The sequence below is a fragment of the Scyliorhinus canicula genome, chromosome 27, assembly GCF_902713615.1.
Source record: "Scyliorhinus canicula chromosome 27, sScyCan1.1, whole genome shotgun sequence".
Classification (NCBI taxonomy): domain Eukaryota; kingdom Metazoa; phylum Chordata; class Chondrichthyes; order Carcharhiniformes; family Scyliorhinidae; genus Scyliorhinus; species Scyliorhinus canicula.
The window spans coordinates 5,992,406-6,007,621 of record NC_052172.1 but is presented as its reverse complement, the minus strand read 5'-3'; positions in this window follow the sequence as shown (position 1 = coordinate 6,007,621).

The window sequence follows — 15,216 nt, the reverse complement described above, 5'->3', positions numbered from 1 at the left end:
GGGCATAGGTTTAAGTTACGAGGGGCAAGGTTTAGAGGAGATGTACGAGGCAAGTTTTTCTTTTTTACACAGAAGGTAGTGGGTGCCTGGAACTCGCTGCCGGAGGAGGTGGTGGAAGCAGGGACAATAGTGACATTTCAGGGGCATCTTGACAAATACATGAATAGAATGGGAATAGAGGGATACGGACCCAGGAAGCGTAGAAGATTTTAGTTTAGTCGGGCAGCATGGTTGGCACGGGCTTGGAGGGCCGAAGGGCCTGTTCCTGTGCTGTACTTTTCTTTGTTCTTTGTTGTTCAATTCCGACCTCAGGTGACTGTCTGTGCGGAGTCTGCACGTTCTCCCCGTGTCTGCGTGGGTTTCCTCCGGGTGCTCCGTTCTCCTCCCACAGTCCAAAGATGTGCAGGTTAGGTGGATTGGCCACGCTAAACTGGCCCTAGGTGGGGTATGGGGATAGTGTGGGGTTTGGACCTAGGTAGGGTGCTCTTTTCAAGGGCCAATGCAGTCTCGATGAGCCGAATGGCTTCCTTCTGCACTGTCTGGATTCCATGATAATTAAAATCTAGGTAATGGGTATCTTGGCCCGTTAACTTCAAAGGTTAATTAATAAAAAGAACACAACAGATTAAATGAATTAATTACGTTACCTAGTCTAAAATAGCCTGTTCTTTTGTTGGTTGTCGAACTTAGTGTTGTATGGAACTGTCCTGAATACATCCTCAAAGCTACCTTTACCATTTGAATTCTCCCATCAATAAGATGATTATAATCACCCACAATTATTTAGTAACTTTCTTACAGGCCCCTTGCTGTCTTGCACTGGCACAGTAGCGCAGTGGTTAGCACTGTTGCATAACAGCGCAAGGGTCCCAGGTTCGATTCCCAGCTTAGGTCACTGTTTGTGCGGAGTTTGCACGTTCTCCCCATGCCTGCGTGGGTTTCCTCCGGGTGCTTCAATTTCCTCCCACGAGTCCCGAAATATGTGCTTGTTAGGTAATTAGGACACTCTGAATTCTCCCCGTGTACCCGAACAGGCACCAGACTGTGGCGACTAGGGGCTTATCACAGTAACTTCATTGCAGTGTTAATGTAAGGCTACTTGTGACAATAAAGATTATTATTATCTCCACCCAAACTGATTCTACACCGGCTTTTCTACTATCTTACCTTTTAACTAGTTTCCCAGTCCACGTTCGTCAACTCTGTCTTCATACCTTGGTATTTGTTTTTGAGTTTAAGCCACTAGTATTAAACCCACATTTCTCACCCTCAAACCTAATCTGAAATTCTACCATGTTATGGTCACTGTTACCCATGTAGAGACCCTTTTATCATGAGATAATTAATTAAGGTTTAAAATTGCCTGATCACTGATTGGTCCTAGAATATATTGTTCTAAGAAACTGCCCCAAATACAGTCCAATAGAGAAATTAGGGCGAAATGTATTTACTCCAAGCGTGTTTAGAATGTAGAACTGACAAGCATAGGAAACGGTTGAGACAAATAGCAGAGATGCTTTCAAAATGAAACTAAACAAGTGCACGAGGGAAAGGGAACAGAAAAGCAAGTGGAAAGGCTGAGATCAAACAGATAGAAAGGAAGGCGAATATGGTGTCTGAATACTAGCACAGACTGACTGAACTGAATGGCCTGTTTCTGCATTGTATGTTCTCTGTCACCCCACACACAAAGTTCAATGACTCATGAACCCTGTGACTGGGACACATGCCTGTCAATTCCGCTGAAGCAACTCAAATATATTCAGAGTCTGTCCAACATATACAACGTTTGAAAATTAAATATCGAATCAAAATAGTTTATTATTAGCCTGGACAATTTGACTGGATGATTAGCATGGGGCAGATACAGTGTAAAGCTCGCCATTGACTGCCACATCAAACAGGCCATGGGAGGTACTGCACAGGTTACAGAGTTAACGGGCGGAATTCTCCGCTCCCCACCTGGCGTGGGAAAATCGTGGGAGGGCCTCCCGACATTTTTTATGCCCCCCTGGCGCCCCCAGCGATTCTCTCCCCCCCCCCCCCAAACTCGGAAAAATCGCCGCGAGCCGTTTTTCACGGCGAACGGCGATTCTCCGAGCCCGATGGGCCGAGCGGACGTCCCTACACGCCCGTTTCACCACGGCAGCAACCACACCTGGTCGCTGCATTCGTGAAACGGGTGCCAGATGCCCGTTTGGGGCATCCAGGGGCCCGATTTGGACGGGAGCACCGCAACTGTGCTCCGGAGGGGACAGGCCCGCGATCGGTGCCCACCGATCGTCAGGCCTGCGTCCAAAACGGACGCACTCTTTCCCCTCCGCTGCCCGGCAAGATCAAGCCGCCACGTTTTGCCGGGCGGCGGTGGAGAAAGACGGCTGATGTCATCCGCGCATGCGCAGGTTGGAACTGGCAACCTGCGCATACGCGGATGACATCAGAGATGCGTCGTTCGGGCGTCATTTCCGGCACGACAAGGTCGCGGCCGGGAACGACGGGGGCCCGCTCCTAGCCCCCCGAGTGGGGGTGAATTAGGTGCGGGGAGCAGCCCCCGAGGCAGTCGTGAACCTCGGCCGAGTTCACGAAGGCCTCCGCAATTTTTGGACCCAGCGGAAAATTCCGCCCAACGTCGTTTGCATTGACCTATAAAATACTTACAAGGTTGGTATAGCGTGGATTAGATACAAGGTAAAGCTCCCTCCGTACTGAAACTCTTCTGCCCATACAGTGCTAACTCTGGCTGGGTTCAATTCTATATTCACTGATTCCTCTCTCTCTTGGATATTCAGTAGTTGTTTTGAGCCTGAGTTATACTAGGTACTTCTGAAGTCTGCTCCCACCCTGGGTTCCAAGATCAGAAGAAAGGTAGCGAGGGATTTGGGGCAAATTTGGGTACATGGAGTTAGCCCTGATCGTATTGAATACTAGAACATGCTCAAGGGGCTGAATGGGCTACTCTTGTTCACCTGGCACAATGAAAATGATTCACTCCAGTCTATGATTAACAACAGGGAAACAGCAGAACCCAACCCCTGCTGTCACTTGTGAACTCGATGGTGTTTGAGCAGAGTGAACGATCGAGTGAATCCCTTCCCACACACAGAGCAGGTGAACGGTCTCTCCCGAGTGTGAACTGGCTGGTGTCTAAGAAGCTCAGAGGAATTAGCAAATCCCTTCCCGCACACCAGGCAACTGAATGGCTTCTCCCCAGTGTGAACCCGCTGGTGCCTCAGAAGGTGTGACAACTGAGTGAATCCCTTCCCACACAGGGAGCAGCTAAACGGCCTCTCCCCAGTGTGGGTGCGCCGGTGCGTCAGCAGTTCATTTCTGCTCTTAAAGCTCTTCACGCAGTCAGAACACTTAAACGGTCTCTGATCCGTGTGAATGCGTTGGTGCTTCAGCAAGTTGGATAAGGTAGTGAATCCCTGTCCACATTCAGTGCAGGTGAACGGTCTCTCCCCGGTGTGAACTCTCTGGTGCGTCTGGAGGTTTGACAACAGAGTGAATCCCTTCCCACACAGGGAGCAGGTGAACGGTCTCTCCCCAGTGTGGCTGCGTCGATGGGTTTCCAGCTTGGAGGGGTAGTTAAATCCCTTCCCGCAGTCCCCACATTTCCATGGTTTCTCCATGGTGCAGCAATCCTTGTGTCTCTCCAGGTTGGATTATCAGTTCAGGCCTCATCCACAAACAGGACAACTTTCACCACGTCGACAATGACACAATGCTTTTGTCTGGTTGTGTCACTGTTTTCAAAAGCTTTTTCCAGTCAGTGCGCTGGAACACTCTGACTGGAGGGTGTGCGTCTGGGGTTTCCAGTCAAACTGATGTTTGAAAGCCTTTCCCATCGACAGGACAAACACTTTTTCATTCTACATTTAAAGGCCAACGCTCCTGATTTTTCAAGTGACTCTGTCAGACCTTGAGGCGTTGCAAAGTTTCCGGTCTCCAAAAGATCCCCTTCAGATACTCTGTAAAATGAAATTAGGACAGGAAAAAGAGGTGAGCAGGAAGAAAAATACAAAAGCAGGGTGTGCAACTGAACTTAATGAAATGGGAATCTGTGGAACTGGTGCCAGGAAAACTTTGCTTGTTGCGCCCAGCTGAAGGGACATATGGTTTGATACGATCTGGCAGTCACTGGACGGACGGTCTACATACCTGGCATCATATGGGCTCAAGAATTCACATTATACATTGTGTGGTAGGCAGAATGTTCTTTTGACTTGAAGGCAGAAGCCTGTGAGTGGATAACATCGCTCGTGTAGCTGAGGAATCGTAGCAGTGTGAAACAACTAGCTTCACACATTGTTCAAATCTTTTAGGCGCCTCACACTTCTCGGGTAATCTGAGCTAGACTGGGAACTTTCCAGGAGCTAAAATTGGCGGCCTTAGATGCATTCATGAGTTTACGCGATCTACAGTGAGCAATGGTCTGATCTGGGTAGCCATTACCCCGCAAGACATCTTTGATGCGACCCTTTTTCAGCATCAAGCTTGCACAGTGAGCAAATGGCTCAACCCTTATTTAGGAGAATGCTGATAAGGCCAACCTTATAGTGTATGGAACGGTGAGAATGGGCAGCACGGTGGCAGAGTGGTTAGCACTGCTGCCTCACAGCGTCAGGGACCCGGGTTCGATGCCGGCCTTGGATGACTGCCTGTGTGGAGTCTGCACGTTCTCCCCTTGACTGCGTGGGTTTCCTCCAGGTGCTCCGGTTTCCTACCACAGTGGATTGGTCATGATAAATTGCCCCATTAGTGTCCAACGATGTGGAGGTTAGGTGGCGTTACAGGGATGGGATTGGGGAGTGGGCCTGGGTAGGATGCTCTTTCGGAGGGTCGGTGCAGACTTGATGGGCTGAAAGGCCGCCTTCTGCACTGAAATCCCAACCCGTATATTGACCAGTGAAGGTGGGCTTGCGGTCGACATTAGTAGAGAGTCCACTGGCAGATTATCAACTATTTGACGAAAGAGAGCTAATTTGACAGTTGTTTCAAAGGTGAATTTGAGCACAAGGTGGAGCCCATTGAGGTGTGTAAGGAAATTTGGACATGCAGCTGTAGATTCAAATACTGAAAATATATTAGCTACAAATCAAAAATATGCAGTGGGGAGGAGGTTTATTGTCATTCCATTGAAAATATGTTTCCTGGGTGGAGGCCATGGAGCGAGTGGTTGCACACAGGGTGGCTCCTGACCAGAGGCATTGCTTTTGGTCCATTTTACCCGAATTTTGGGGAATTTTGGCAAAAAGGTTGTGCGGTGAGTGGAGGGGATCAGTTCTTCCCCGGATAGGCATGTGTATGGGGTATCAAACTTGACAGGATATAGTGACAGCCATGGTTAAAGAGACTCGTGGCACAGCATCAATTTGAAAAATGGCAGAGTGGAAAGGCTCATCGTCGACTGGGAAACTGCCAATGGAGCAAAGATGGAGGACCAGGAGAACAGGTCCAGGCGGCAGTATCTTCGGATTGTGGTCCTACCAAAGTGAGTGGAGGGAACAAGTGGAACGGGCTACGTCACGAGGATGCTGGCGGGTTGGTGGAAAAGGTGCTTGACAAGGCCCCGGAGGTGGATCAGGCCCATAGGTCCCTGAGGCAGAAGCAAAGTGCCCGAAGGAAGCCACTACGGGCGGTGATTGTGAATATGCACAAGTTCCAGGACAAGGAAAAGATCCTGAGGTAGGCCATCGCACAGCAGCATTGCGATTGGGAAGGAGATCGAATCCAGGTTTATCAGTGCAGAGTTGGTCAAGCGACGGGCGGCGTTGAATAAGACTGAGGCAGTGTCGTATCGGCGACAGAGTCGGTTTGGGGTGTTGTAGTGGCCAAACTTTGGTCACTGGTCACTGTCGAGGGCCAGGAATATCATTTTGGAACACCAGCAAATTTTAATAAGGAACATAAGCTGGGGGAGGGCTAGAAGGGAAACGCGGGTGGAAGTTCTATCAATGTTAAGTTTTGTCCCATGTTTTTTTTTACCGATTGGGAAAGGTTGATATATAGGGCTGGTTGCACCCCACCTCCCTTTTTTGTACTGAAGTTAAATTGCTGCTTTTTCAGAGGGGGGGGGGCCTTCAGTGCTGGGGGTATGATGTTCAATTGCATTATACTCTCTTTGTTATGCTCTTTCTGTTTTTGTTATTTCCCTTGTGCATGAGGGGTTGTCATGGGTTGGGGTGGCGGGCCAGGTCGAGAATGTTCTGTTTGTGGGATATTTTGGGGTGATATTTCTTGCATTGGGTTAGGTGCAGGGTACTGGGGGAGGGGCCGGGAAGAGCTGTAGAGAAACAAAAGGGGGGGTGCAGGAGAGACGGGGGGTGGGTAGAGGTGGTGGTGAAGGTGATCTTTAGTTTAAGGCCTACAGGTGGGAGTTGCCACACGAGCAAGAAATTCTCCTGAACGGAAGTGAAGTGGGGGAGGGGCTGCGGTGGTTAGCCTGGGTAGGGGGGGGATGGGTGGTGAGGCAACACGGCCTATATCCGATACGTTTGGGCATGGACGGGGCGTGGGACCATCTTGGGTGGGTCCAATTAAGAGAGGGAAAGGGTGTGGGTGGGTTGCAGAGCCCAAGGATGATGATGACGGATTCGGGGGGGGGGGGCAAGAGGCCTCCACTGAGAGTCGTGACATGGATTGGCCACCAGCTAACTGGGCCGGTTAAGCAGTCCCAGGTGTTTGCTCACTTGACCATCGTCAATCCACCTAATCTGCACATATTTCGACTGTGGGAGGAAACCGGAGCACCCGGAGGAAACCCACACAGACACAGGGAGAACGTACAAACTCCACACAGTCAGTCACCTGAAGCCAGAATCGAACCTGGTCCCTGGCGCTGTGAGACAGTAGTGCTAACCACTGTGCCACTGCGTCGTCCTGTTGGATATTAAGATTGTGTTTCAATGTTGAACATGTTTGGGCTAAAATACTTTTTAAAACAAAAGAAAATGCATTTCCTGTGGAAACCAACAAAGCTTGTTCGCAAGAGCAGGTCCTAGAGGGGATCTCACAGCAACACCATTTACTTGGGATACATGGTTTTGTTAAAACTCAACTCAACTACTAACAGAGTGTATAAGTTCAATGAATACAGATTCAGACATTGGGAGTGTGTCCAAATCATCATGATACAGAGAAATGGTCAGTGGGTAGCATAGCTGCCTCATAGGGCCAGGGACCCAGTTTGAATTCCGGCCTTTGGTGACTGTCTGTGTGAAGTTTGCACCTTCTCTCCATGTCTGCATGCGTTTCCTCCGATAGGCCGAGGTAGGGTGCACTTTCCGAGGGTCAGTGCAGACCAAATGGCCTCCTTCTGCACTGTAAGGATTCTACGGCTTCCTTGAGCAGTACATTGGTGCGAGCAATGTTGAACAAGCACATGGACACAGTATTGTTATCAATATGCAAGGCCATGAAAATATGAAAGGCCCTACATCCCATGACTGGCAGATTATATCAAACTGCATTTCATTTCAGCTTTAGCCCCAGGCTGTACCCAAAGCACAGAATTTGCAAAACTCAAAACATCGTGTCCAACATTAAGCATGATTCTGTGCTTGGACAACGCACATTTAAAAATCCTCATTGTACCAAGAATTACACTGCCAACAAATTTATAATTATCAGTCAGGCTCGCAGTGTGGCGCACCTACGCATGCTAGAATCTAGATATTCACATGCAGAATCTTGTCCTTCATGGACAGAAGGAGTATGTCCAAGCATTGCACCACTTGCAATTTAACAAAAACGTGGGAGATAGGCATTCCCTGGGTCATTTGCCACAGCAACGCCTTGCTTGAATTTGAACGAAAACCTCCACAGTTAACAGTTTGGTGCTGCATTCCCCAGAGCCACACCTCTACCAATCTTTATCAAGAGTTAACTTCAGGCCAACATGCACTCTCTCACACACAGAAAGGAGCAGTGCTCCGAAAGCTAGTGTTTGAAACAAACATGTTGGACTTTAACCTGGTGTTGTAAGACTTCTGACTGTGCTCACCCCAGTCCAACGCCGGCACCTCCACATCACAGCACGGTAGCATTGTGGATAGCACAATCGCTTCACAGCTCCAGGGTCCGAGGTTCGATTCTGGCTTGGGTCACTGTCTGTGCGGAGTCTGCACATCCTCCCCGTGTGTGCGTGGGTTTCCTCCGGATGCTCCGGTTTCCTCCCACAGTCCAAAGATGTGCAGGTTAGGTGGATTGGCCATGATAAATTGCCCTTAATGTCCAAAATTGCCCTTAGTGTTGGGTTGGGTTATAGGGATAGGGTGGAAGTGTTCACCTTGGGTAGAGTGCACTTTCCAGGAGCTGGTGCAGACTCGATGGGCCGAATGGCCTCCTTCGGTACTGTAAATGCTATGAAATTATCACAGAATAAATTGTTTCCTTGCAAGCTGTCCTGGGGAGAGCAAGACGAAAAGTTTGTCAGCAATACTCAAACTAATTTTTTAAAATCTGTGTGCATTAAATGGATTAAAAGGCTCTTTTACCTTTGTAAGATGACAGGGACAGTGCCTGTTTCACAAACCAATCTCTCCCAGGACCTATCTCCCTGAACCATTTCACAGGTAAAATTAATGAACGCTGTCGGGCTCACAGGGTTCAGTTCACCGCAACCCAACAGCTGCAGCTCCACATCTCCAGCCCAGTCTGCAATGAAACACGATAGCTGCTGGGTAATGGCGACGGCATCTCCCACAATGCCCTGCGCGCCAGAAACCGCTCTATCCAAGGCGCTGATGGCCCGCGCATGTGTCCCAATGCCGGCCGCGGTGCATTCTGGGCGGCTCCTTTGTTGTCAGTCCGTCTCGGAACAGGAGACACCGGGAAAAGGCGGCTCGATTAGAGGGAGAGGTGGGCACTAAACCACCGCGTTTACGATGCGCTGGAGACCGGCATCGCGCGCCTCCCGGAAACTCGGTGGCGCCGTAGCGTTCGCGCTCAGCTGCCGGGTTCCCACTAGCCGCGCCTGCGCAGTGCGGCCTTTCCCCCCAGCTGCATTCTGGGTAGGGAGCTCACCCATGACTTTAGCATGAGCAAGGTAACCACACAATCCCTATGAGGGAGGCCATTTGGCCCATCGAGTCCGCACCGGCCTTTGGAAAGAGCACTCTACTTAAGCCCACACTATCCTGGAACCCAGTAACCTTACCTAACCAAGGGCGTAAAGGCCTCCTCCTGATCCTATCTTCTATGTATCTAAACTTTTGGACACTAAGGGCAATTTAACATGAATTTAGAATTTACAGTGCAGAAGGAGGCCATTTGGCCCATCGAGTCTGTACCGGCCCTTGCAAAAGAGCAACCCACTCAAGCCCACGTTTGTTTGAAATCCAATAGCAGCATTCAAGAGGACATTGGATCAGGTCATAGAATTTACAGTGCAGAAGGAGGCCAGTCGGCCCATCGAGTCTGCACCGGCTCCTGGAAAGAGCACCGTACCCACGGTCAACACCTCCACCCTATCCCCATAACCCAGTCACCCCACCCAACACTAAGGGCAATTTATCATGGCCAATCCACCTAACCTGCACATCGTTGGACTGTGGGAGGAAACCGGAGCACCCGGAGGAAACCCACGCACACACGGGGAGGATGTGCAGACTCCACACAGACAGTGACCCAAGCCGGAATCGAACCTGGAGCTGTGAAGCGATTGTGCTATCCACAATGCTACCGTGCTGACTAAATTTCGCTTGTTGAAAGGAAGAAATGTACCAGGCGATGAGAGAAGATCGGGGAGCCAGAAAGCAGCACGAAAGGGCAATGGAGAACTGAATGGGGCGGCACGCTGGCACGGTGGTTAGCACTGCTGCCTCACAGCTCCAAGGAACCGGGTTTCCATCCGGACTTGGGTCACTGTCTGTGCGGAGCCTGCATATTCTCTCCGTGTCTGCATGGGTTTCCTCCAGATACTCCGGTTTCATCGCACAAGTGCCGAAAGACGTGCTGTTGGGTAATTTGGACATTCTGAATTCTCCCTCAGTGTACCTGAACAGGTGCCGGAATCCTATCCCCACAACCCGGCAACCCCCACATAACCTTTTTGAACACTAAGGGCAATTTAGCATGGCCAATCCACCTAACCCGCACATCTTTGGACTGGGATGAAAGCGGAGCACGCGGAGGAAACCCACGCAGACACGGGGAGAACATGCAGACTCCACACAGGCAGTCACCCACCCGGGAATCAAACCTGGGACCCTTGAGCTGTGAAACAATTGTGCTAGCCACTATGCTACTGTGCTGCCCAATCCAGTGTTTCATGGTCAATCCACATAACCTGCACAACGTTTTTATCAATCTTTATTAGCTTATGTTGACACTGCAATGAAAGGGCAGCACGGTGGCGCAGTGAGTTAGCAGTATGGCCTCACGGCACCGAGGTCCCAGGTTCGATCTCGGCTCTGGGTCACTGTCCGTGTGGACGTTGCACATTCGCCCCGTGTTTGCGTGGGTTTTGCCCCCACAACCCAAAAAATGTGCAAGCGAGGTGAATTGGCCAGGCTAAATTGCCCCTTAATTGGAAAAAAAATGAATTGGGTACTCTAAATTTCTTTTAAAAATCACTGCAATGAAGTTACTATGAAAATCTTAGAGTCGCCACATTCCGGCGCCTGTTCGAGTACACTGAGGGAGAATTCAGAATGTCCAAATTACCTAACAGCACGTCTTTCGGCACTTGTGGGAGGAAACCGGAGTATCCGGAGGAAACCCATGCAGACACGGAGAGAATATGCAGGCTCCGCACAGTCAGTGACCCAAGTCTGGATTGAAACCCGGTTCCTTGGAGCTGTGAGGCAGCAGTGCTAACCACCGTGCCAGCGTGCCGCCCCATTCAGTTCTCCATTGTCCTTTCGTGCTGCTTCTGACTCTTCGATCTTCTCTCATCACCTGGTACATTTCTTCCTTTCAACACCTTATCCAATGTCCTCTTGAATGCTGCTATTGGATTTCAAACGAACGGTAGATAAAACAATAGAGAAAATGCAAAGTGATACATTTTCATGGGAAGAATGTGGAGAGGCAAAATAAAATGAACATAATTCTCTGAGAGTGCAGGAGTATGTGGACCTGGGGGAACAAGTGCACAAATCATTCAAGGCGGCAAGACAGGTTGAGAGAAAGCTTAATATAGCATCTGGGATCTTGGGCTTCATAAACAGAGGGGTAGAGAACAAAAGCAAGGAAGTTAGAACATAGAACAGTACAGCACAGAACAGGTCCTTCAGCCCTCGATGTTGTGCCGAGCCATGATCACCCTACTCAAACCCACGTATCCACCCTATACCCGTAACACCCCCCCTTAACCTTACTTTTTAGGACACTACGGGCAATTTAGCATGGCCAATCCACCTAACCCGCACATCTTTGGACTGTGGGAGGAAACCGGAGCACCCGGAGGAAACCCACGCACACACGGGGAGGACGTGCAGACTCCGCACAGACAGTGACCCAGCCGGGAATCGAACCTGGGACCCTGGAGCTGTGAAGCATTTATGCTAACCACCATGCTACTGTGCTGCCCACAAATGAACCTGTACAAAACACTTATTCAGTCTCAATTGGAGTATTGTATCCAGTTCTGGGCAGCAAACTTTAGGAATGATGTGAAGGCTGGAGTGGGTGTACAAACGATTTCTGAGAATGGTCCCAGGCATGAGGACCTACAGTTCTCCAGACAGATTGGAGCTTTTTCTGGACAAATCCAAATCTCCCCTTTGGGGAATTGAACCCCGGTCTCGCGTATGACAGGCGGGGTTACTAACTGCTGTATTAATGAGGATCACTGTTGTCTTTGGAAAAGCAAAAATTAGGAGAAGATTTGATGAGGGGGGCTGGACAGAGTTGATAGCGAGAAACTGTTCCCATTAGTGGAAGGATTGAAACTGGACGGCAGATTTGAGATGATTGGCAACAGCGGCATGAGGAAAAATGTCTTTTACACAGCGAGTGGATAAGTTCGGGAATAAACTGCCTTGAGAGTGTGTACCTGTAATGAAGCCAGATGCCACAGGTCGCTTGTGCGGCGACTATAAACCTACAGTGAATACGGCTTCCCGACTCGACCGATACCCAATGCCTCGCATAGAGGACCTCTAGGCGAAGCTTGCAGGCGGAGTCTCGTTCACAAAATTAGATATGAGTCACGCCTACCTGCAGTTGGAGCTGGACCCTGCCTCACGGCCATATGTAACGATTAATACACTGTAAGAATATACACGTCTGCTCTTTGGAGTATCCTCTGCCTGCGCTATTTTTCAACGCGCTATGGAGGGCATTTTGAGAGGTTTACCTCGTGTTGCTATCTACTTGGATGACGTTTTGATCACGGGGATGTCGGAGCAGGAACATCTGGAAAGTTTGGAGGCTGTCCTTAGACGCTTTTCAGAGGCTGGAGTCCGTTTACGTCGCACAAAGTGCGTTTTTCAGTCGAAGGAAGTAGTCTACCTGGGTTATCGGGTAGACCGCGAAGGTTTGCACCCCGTCGCAGAGAAGGTGCGCGCGATTCAACAGGCCCCCGCCCCGACTGACACTTCACATCTTCGTTCGTTTCTCGGCCTTGTAAATTATTACGGAAAGTTCCTCCCCAATCTGGCAACTACGCTGGCCCCATTGCACCTTCTGCTAAAGAAGAATCACACCTGGGTTTGGGGTCAGCCACAAGAAACCGCTTTCCGGCGGGTAAAACAACAATTCTCGTCGTCTGGGTTACTAACCCACTATGATCCTGGAATTCCTTTGCTCATCACATGTGATGCATCCCCGTATGGTATTGGGGCTGTCCTGTCCCACAAGATGGAGAACGGGACCGAGCGGCCGATAGCTTTTGCCTCCCGCACACTGACTGCAGCAGAAAAAAAGTACGCGCAGATTGAGAAGGAGGGCCTAACAGTGGTCTTTGTGGTGAAACTTTTCCACCAGTACGTATATGGCCGCCACTTAACTATCGTGACTGATCATAAGCCTCTGCTGGGACTTTTCAGAGAGGATAAGCCAATACCGCCCATTGCTTCCGCACGGATCCAGCGCTGGGCTTTGTTGCTCGCTGCATACGAGTATTCTCTGGACCACAAACCAGGAACCCAGATAGGGAATGCCGACGCACTGAGCCGATTGCCTTTATCGACCGGTCCCATGTCGACCCCCACGACCGGTGAGGTGGTTGCAACCCTAAATTTTATGGACACCATGCCTGTCACGGCATCACAGATCCGTGAGTGGACCCAGACGGAGCCAGTCCTGTCAAAGGTTCGGCACATAGTCCTGTATGCTGGGCAGCATAGACAGCTCCCTGGCGAGTTGCGGGCATTTTCCTCCAAGCTGTCCGAATTCAGCGTGGAAGATGGCATCCTTTTGTGGGGGATGCGTGTGATTGTCCCGGAAAAAGGACAGGAGCTGATACTGAGAGACTTACACAATGGGCATCCAGGTGTGACCAAAATGAAAATGTTGGCCCGGAGTTATGTCTGGTGGCCAGGCCTCGACACCGACATTGAGAAGGTGGCCCAAAACTGCTCCATTTGCCAGGAGCATCAGAAGCTTCCGCCGGCCGCGCCCCTACATCACTGGGAATGGCCAGGGCGGCCTTGGGCTTGCATGCGGATTTCGCCGGCCCTTTTCAAGGATCCATGTTCCTGCTATTAATCGACGCCCAGTCTAAATGGCTAAAGGTGCATAAGATGGGAGGCAGAACGTCCTGCGCAACAATCAAGATGCGTTTGTCTTTCAGTACGCATGGCCTCCCCGAGGTGCTGGTCATGGACAATGGCACTCCGTTCACAAGTGAGGAGTTTGCAAGGTTCATGAAGATGAACGGCATACGCCATATCCGAACTGCCCCTTACCACCCGGCTTCAAATGGGTTGGTGGAGACATTCAAACGAGGCCTAAAGAAGCAGTCTTCCGGGTCGATGGACACGAGACTGGCTCGTTTTTTGTTTTCATATAGGACCAACCCCATGCAGTGACTGGGGTAGCTCCCACAGAACTCCTAATGGGCCGGAGACTTCGCACCCGCCTTAGCATGGTTTTCCCGGACATTGGCGCAAAAGTACGTCGCACACAGAACAGCAGGGACATGGTTTTTCTCGGTATCGGCCGATTCGGCAGTTTGCGCCCAGAGACCCAGTGTTCGTTCAGAATTTTGCTGGTGGTGCCCAGTGGGTCACTGGCATAATCGTTCGCCAAACGGGCCCTGTCTCTTACCAGGTATAAGCCCAGGGGAGTCTCCAGCGCAAACATGTAGACCATGTTCGGTCCAGAAGCCTATCAGTTCCAAAGATTCTCCGCCCCAGGAGCTTATTTCTACAGCCACAGAGACCAGACACAATGGAAAGTATTCCTCACAATCTTCCTCTGGTGCCTCACTCAAAGCCTGCGCAGGTCGTGACAGAACCGCGTGGAGATAAAGACGCCGAGATGACGGAGGCAGCAGACTCTGACTCCGAGATGGAGACACAAGACACCTCAGAGAGGGAATCCTCGGGCCCACAGGCCGTGGATGGACAACCGTTACGCCGTTCATCACGGAAGCGCCCGTCTCCATCTCGTTACACGCCACCCGATCCAGCGCCTCGTGCAAATGGGGTCCCCCCCTGCAGCAAACGAGTCCGACGCCCTCCTTCACCAGGGTCTTCGGTGGATTCCTTGGACTTTGGGGGGGAGGGATGTTATAACCTGCCTGCTTACCATTGGCTAGGGACTAATGAATATCCCACAATCCTGTGGGAGTATGAGCTTCCCCACTGAGGGGGGCGGAGAAATCATTAGCAGACTCCCTGCATAAATAGAGCTGGCCAGTTTGGAACCAGAGGGAGAGAGGAGTGAGCTGCAAGGGAAGTTGCTGCTGTTGTGTATATATATATATATATATATATTATATATATATACACAACATATATATGTTGTATATATTTTTGGGGGCAGCAGGGTAGCATGGTGGTTAGCATAAATGCTTCACAGCTCCAGGGTCCCAGGTTCGATTCCCGGCTGGGTCACTGTCTGTGTGGAGTCTGCACGTCCTCCCCCTGTGTGCGTGGGTTTCCTCCGGGTGCTCCGGTTTCCTCCCACAGTCCAAAGATGTGCGGGTTAGGTGGATTGGCCATGCTAAATTGCCCGTAGTGTCCTAATAAAAGTAAGGTTAAGGGGGGGTTGTTGGGTTACAGGTATAGGGTGGATATGTGGGTTTGAGTAGGGTGATCATGGCTC